The sequence below is a fragment of the Entelurus aequoreus genome, linkage group LG02, assembly GCF_033978785.1.
Source record: "Entelurus aequoreus isolate RoL-2023_Sb linkage group LG02, RoL_Eaeq_v1.1, whole genome shotgun sequence".
Taxonomy (NCBI): Eukaryota; Metazoa; Chordata; class Actinopteri; order Syngnathiformes; family Syngnathidae; genus Entelurus; species Entelurus aequoreus.
Window position 1 is genome coordinate 73,999,229 of NC_084732.1, and position 6,000 is coordinate 74,005,228.

The following is a 6,000-nucleotide window of genomic DNA, read 5'->3' on the forward strand; positions in this document are numbered from 1 at the left end:
CTTTAATCAAGTGATTATTTGGCATACCACTAAATGGAGCCTCCAAAAACATGCACCTGGGGATAGGTTGATTGGCAACACTAAATGGGCCCTAGTGTGTGTATGTGAGTGTGAATGTTGTCTGTTTATCTGTGTTGGCCCTGCGATGAGGTGGCGACTTGTCCAGGGTGGACACAGCCTTCCGCCCGAATGCAGCTGAGATAGGCTCCAGTACCCTCCGCAACCCCGAATCGGACAAGCGGTAGAAAATGGATAGATGGAGCCTGCGCAGGGGCGCCGCTAGGGATTTTGGGCCCCATGAAAATAATCTTTACAGGGCCCCCTGTATTATAATTTCATCATCATTAGGGGCCTCTCTAGGCCCCCCTCCATCATGGGCCCCTAGAATCCGTCTCCTTTACCCCCCCTTTTCGGTGCCCCTGAGCCTGCGTACCACAGTTTGAGAATCACTGATCAATACAGTACAGAGGGACTTGTCCTTATATTCTACTGATGAGTGCCTGATACCTTAATATATGTGTGTGTATATGTGTAATTATATACTAATTGTTGTTATATAAGGTCATCGTGTATTCTGTTGTTGATAAATAATCATATTACATCTGAGTGATAGGATCAGAGTTTTTTTCTTTTTTCTTTATCTTTTTTAAATTGTATACATCAGTGGTTCTCAAACTTGCATCTCAGATAAAAAAAACGTCGCTCTCCAAGTACCACCATCATGAGGAATATTAAAATACAGTAGCGTAGTAGGCCTGAACATACAATGAAACAAGGCAGAGGTTTGATTTAGTATTTTTAATATTTGTGGCCACTGTAACATCACACAGTTTGAACAGTAACACTGTGTTTGAATATTTATGTAAGTTATTCTTTGGCGAACCACACAATGAAGCCTCTCGAACTGTGGTACCACTAGTATGGATGGAGAGTAGTTTTGGTTGTTTTGATGGAAATAAAGCAAAGACTATGAGTGCCTCCCACTCTCGAGTGGAGAGAGCGATGTAGTGTTGCTCAAATCTAAATAGCGAGGCTTCACAGACATACCTCAGGTCTCACAGTGGATGCTGGTGGACTGCTTGGGTCGCAAGGGTCCTGCGGTGAAATCATGTGACTATCTTTGTGTTGGTTGGAAAGCACGAGTCTAACTAGACAAGCCCCCAAGAGCTGTGGCAATAATATAACTTTGACAATGATGAGGTATGATATCTTTCAGAAAATTGACATGATTAACAAATTATGTACATCTCAATAATCAGAGACAAACCATTTCTATCATAGAACCCTTTTTTACTGTACAAGCAGTGTTTCAAGTAACATGTTAACAACCCTGTCATTGGGTCATTGTTTATCTTTTTGTTGTGTGAGTCAATGGTTTGTTTGATATTCATCATGCAGCTGTAGCTAAGTTAAGAAAGGAAAACAGCAAAAAAAAAACCTCCAAATAAGTCACGGCGTGATGTGACAGGTCGTGACAGTACACCTACTTTGAGACAAGAGCTATAGTGATGCATGGTTGGTTGTGGTTTAAATTTGTATCCAACAATTGCAAGAACAACTTTTTATTGTCAATATCGGCTGCTGAGTTTCATATTTTAATGTTTTCTGCTGGTGGTGTGCCTCTGCATTTTTTCAATGAAAAAAATGTGCCTTGGCTCAGAAAAGGTTGAAAAACGCTGTTCTAGATAATATGTATTGGATATGCTTTGGAGTAAATTTTGCTCCACAGTCACATTTTCAACCTGTTTTTTGAGTCTGTCTGCAAATGTTTCTCAAAAGTTTCATCATTTGTCTTTAAATATATATTTGAAAACAAAAACTGCCAATTTTTTTTTTTTTTTTTTTTTTTTTACAAAGACAGTGGAATATAAATTCAGCCTGTCAAAACATTAGGTACACCTGCACACTACAGAGCTGCATAAAAAAATGTTGTTTTTATCAGCACTTATGTCACTGCAAGTTGGGCGTCGGTGTTATTGTGTGCATGCCGAGGATTTGAGAAAAATAATTATTTATCGTGCCTTTTATTTCTTTCCTCAAACGCAGGTGCGCCCTCCTACAGAGCCCCCCTCTCTAATTCTGTAAAATTGTACTTAATGTCCAAATAAGAGCCACCACCTCGCTGTCACAACGTAGCCAGACTGCAAAACCTTGCAGACAGGGGCTTTCAGAAGTGCGTGCAAGCTCACGCCAAAATTCAAAAACTTTATGATTTGATGCATTGTTCAACGCCAATATCCAACATTGAAACAACATTTATAAGTCGGAAAAGACGAACAAGCTGTCACGGCGCATGCGCCATCCCGCATGTCATCTGCTGCTAGTACAGCCGGCACCTCGGCTAAGAAGTGCGCCGGGACACGCCCCTGCTCGCTCTTCGCGCATCGCGGCCACGCACCTGCACGGCTGCAATCAATCGGCAATCAGTACACCTGGGTCTGATGAAGGTGGACGGTATAAAGACCAGCGTACTTGAAGATCCGGTGCCGGAACGTAGTTCACTCCTCTTATGTCCTCTGTGTTCCCCGCAGTGTTCCCTCTTTTTCCCGTGATCAAGCTGTGTGCCTCGACTTCCCACTGGATTCCGGACTGGATCCTCGACCCGCACTTAGACACAGACCTCGTAGCCTCTCTCCAGCCCCCGACCGCTCGCTTGCCCACGAACTACCTTCGTGCCTTGCCCCTTTGGTCTGACGGAGGATTTATCCAACACGCACTTACACGTTATTACTTTATTACTCTCGTACTCTTGTTTTGTTCTGTATATTGTACAGTATTTTGTATATTGTACAGGATTGCTTATTGTTTTTATTGGATAGTAGTCTGTTTATTTCAATTCTTATTTTCTATCTTTATTACTTCTTGTGTGATTTATTTTTATTCCATATTTGTTTCCACTACTGCACCTTAAATTGGAGTCCTTAATCTCGTTATATGCAAATATAATGACAATAAAGTCCATTCTATTCTATTCTACAACCACCCGTGGTAATATTTACATTGTTAATTCTACACATCGTCTTGCACCATTCCCCTAGAGTAGCATACACACCCCAATACCTCACCATCATCAGTGTCAATAGGCCATTGTGTCGTCACCTTCCTCCGCCAGACGTAACACAAGCTCCTTTAAACACAGCACTGTTGGTATGCTCTTTTTCAGATCAAAAAACTTTTAAGGGGGATGCACATTTTTGCAGAAAGTCCTTAAAAATGTCCTGTAACTCTGACAAAATAGACTAAAATCAAATGTGTACTGTGGAGGATGCTCGTTCTCCCTAAGTAAGACTAATGGTGAAGGGAAATGTAGGCTTTCTGGAAATGTGGCCCCCAAAACAGTTTAGTTGAATATCCTTGCTCTAGGGGCACCCAACTTGCAACCTTGTACAGTATTGAATGAATGAATGAATGAATGAATGAATGAATGAATGAATTTATTCCGGCAGACAGAAATATATAGCAACACTTCATCCCTCTTTGTAATTTGACAGACATGCAACGGCACCTACCGAAAAGGGATACGGGAAAAAAGCAAGAATGCTTATCCATGTCTTGCCCCTAATTTACAATCAATTTATATGTTGGATATATATGTTGGTTATATAGACCAAGTTTCAACAGCAGATTTGATGGATACATGACAATTTCAGAACAAGTATAACATATGATAATGGATGATAATGACAAGTCAGTAATCTTTCGTCTTCCTGAAGCCCTTATTCCACAGTGAGTTCTTTTGCACCTGTGTCCCACAATTGAGATCAATCAATCAATCAATCAATCAATGTTTATTTATGCACCGGTAGCCCTAAATCACAAGTGTCTCAAAGGGCTGCACAAGCCACGACATCCGCGGTACAGAGCCCACATAAGGGCAAGGAAAAACTCACAACCCAGTGGGACGTCGATGTGAATGACTATGAGAAACCTTGGAGAGTGCCCCCCCCCCCCCCCCCCCCCCCCCCCCTAGGGGAAACCGGATGCAATGGACGTCGAGTGGGTCTGACATAATATTGTGAAAGTCCAGTCCATAGTGGATCTAACATAATAGTGAGAGTCCACTATTATTCTGGTCTGGATACTGTGTCTCGGTTGTTTGGGCGGTGGTGTGTTTGTGCGGGTTTGGGTTGGGGTGGTGGGGTCTTTTGGTGGGGGGGTGTTGGTGTCTCTTGTTTGTGTTTGCGTGTTGGCGTTTGGGCTTACTGGCGGGCTGGCGCTGGCTGGTCTCTGTGATCCTGTTGGCGTGTGGTTGCCGGTCGCGTTTTTTTTTGATCGCTTTGATTTGATTGGGTGGTGCTGGCTGCTGTTTCTGCTGCCGTTTGTTTGTGGTGTGGGCGCCCGTGGCTGCTGGGTCTGGTGCAGGGGGGTGGCTTATGTTGTGACTGGTGGCAGCGCGCGCGCATGGTGGTTGTCGGGGCTGACAAACTGTGTATATGTATGTGTATGTGTGTGTGTGTATGTATGTATGTATGTATGTATGTATGTATGTATGTATGCATGTATATATATGTGTATGTGTATGCATGTGTATGTGTGTGTATGTGTATGTGTACATGTATGTTTATGTGTATGTATATATATATGTATGTATATTTCTGGGGGTACGTTCTGGGCCTGCCTGTCGGGTGGGGGTCGGCGCCTCAGGCTACTGCATCCGGACTGCGTGTCTGGAGCTCCTGGGTCCCACCGTCCATCCCTTCCGGGTGCCCGTCTTGGTTGGGGCCTGCTGGGTCTGGTTCCTGCGTCGACTGTGGTAGCTTGGTGCTGCAGGGTATTCCGAGGTGCTGCGAGTCGGCCAGTTGTTGGGGTAGCGACCTTGTGTGTCAGCATGTCTGTGATCTTTTTTTTAATTTTTTTATAAATAGATTTAATTATTTATTTATTCTTATTTTTTTTCAATATATTTTATTAATATTATTATTATTATTATTATGTATTTATTTATTTTATTTATTTATTCCCCTACCTCAGGGGGGGGCTCGGCGGGGCGGTTGCTGGTTGTTCCATCTCCATCGTTGGGGTCCCTGAGGGTGGGGTGGGTGGTTCCTGTGGCCCCGTGCTGGGTGGTCCTGTGGCGGCCGGCTTGGGTGGGGTGGCCGTGGGCTGGCCTCGCCGCGCTCTCCGGGGGGGGGGGCTCGTGGGGCGGGGGCGGTCTTCCCGTCCGGTTGCGGGGGGTCTCCGGGCCCCTCGGGCGGGGCGTCCCGCCTTTCTGTCCGTGTGGGGTGTGGTCTCTCGCTGGCTTGGGGTCTGGCTGCCCCCTGCTTTTCTCGTGCCTTGTCCTCTGCCGGGTGCGTCTGTCTGCGGCCTGCTGCTGGCCCTTGTGGGCGGCGCGGTGGGCCAGGCTCTGGGGTTCCTGTCGCTGTCCGGCTTGGCTGCGTGGGGGCGGTGGCCCCTGGTTCCCTGGGCACCACACCTACTGTTTGTGGGATGGGCTCTCGGGGAGGCTGGGGCCGTACTCTGGCTCCCGCACACACTGGGAGTCAAATGTATTGTACATGCAAATTCACATATACTCACACACATACATACAGACAGACATACATAGGTACCTACGCTCCCACATACATATACAAATAAATACAGTACATATTTACACACTCAAAGTTCGTACATCCACACGCACATTCATTATACAAACATACTGTATACACATACTGTACATATACATTCACTGTAAAAACATACATATACACATACTGTACATATGCACTCACTGTACAAACACACACATACACATACTACACATATTCATTCACTGTACAAACACACACATACATATACTGTACATATACATTCACTGTTCAAACACACATACTGTATACACATACTGTACATATACATTCACTGTACACACATATACACATACTGTACATATACATTCACTGTACAAGCACACATATACACATACTGTACATATACAGGTACATATGCACACATACACTCATGCACATAATCACGTTTCATCAAACATATATTAACGTTGTTGCCCTAGGGTAAATT